Consider the following 649-nt stretch of genomic DNA (forward strand, 5'->3'; position numbering starts at 1 on the left):
TCTGTAGGCCCGCCATTCATCACTGAGGATGGTGCTTCCAGGACGCACATGTTGCACAATTAGCGGGAGAAGATGACGTCTGGACCTACGATCAACCAGTTTTAAAATGGGTCTGTTGCAGCTTTGGCCAACACCCAAAATCCCAAAGACCCACTTTCTTCTTTGCCAGGTGCTGGCGAACCGTCCTCGTCCATACTGAAAGACATTAAAATTTTACATTTTAAATATTTTCAGGCATAAATCTCAGTGATTCTCTTTATGCTGTTCATCCATTCATTTTCTACCGCCAAGTCCCTGAACGGGGTCACCGGAGCCAATCCTGGCCGGCAATCAGGCGAAGGCGTGGTACACCCTGGACAGGTCGCCAATCCATCGCAGGGCTAACACATAAACGACAACCACACACGCGCGCACACGCACGCACTCCTGTGGGCAATTTAGAGATACCAAGCAACCTAAGCTGCATGTCTTTGGACTGTGGGAGGAAGCCGGAGTACCCAGAGAGAACCCACACAAGCACGGGGAGAACATGCAAACTCCACACAGAAAGGTCCCAGGTGGGGCCCAAACCTGTAACCTTCTCACTGTGAGGCAGCAGCGCTAACCAATGCGCCACCGTGCTGCCCTTATGCTGTTCACTATGCATGAA

At 51.3% G+C, this 649-nt stretch overlaps 1 protein-coding gene and 1 long non-coding RNA gene across 2 annotated transcripts in view; both read right to left on the reverse strand.

Annotated features, from left to right (window-relative positions):
* Positions 1 to 649, reverse strand: part of LOC109961100 (potassium voltage-gated channel subfamily KQT member 5-like) — a 112,760-nt gene that overhangs the window by 34,621 nt on the left and 77,490 nt on the right. The gene's annotated exons all lie outside the window — the stretch shown is intronic.
* LOC109961101 (uncharacterized) overlaps positions 129 to 649 on the reverse strand; it is a 7,568-nt gene continuing 7,047 nt past the window's right edge. Inside the window, exon 3 of the long non-coding RNA XR_002275096.1 lies at positions 129 to 195. This is a non-coding gene — a long non-coding RNA (uncharacterized LOC109961101). The remainder of the gene's footprint in view (positions 196 to 649) is intronic.

Source organism: Monopterus albus, unplaced genomic scaffold (genome assembly GCF_001952655.1).
Source record: "Monopterus albus unplaced genomic scaffold, M_albus_1.0 scaffold52.1, whole genome shotgun sequence".
Lineage (NCBI taxonomy): Eukaryota > Metazoa > Chordata > Actinopteri > Synbranchiformes > Synbranchidae > Monopterus > Monopterus albus.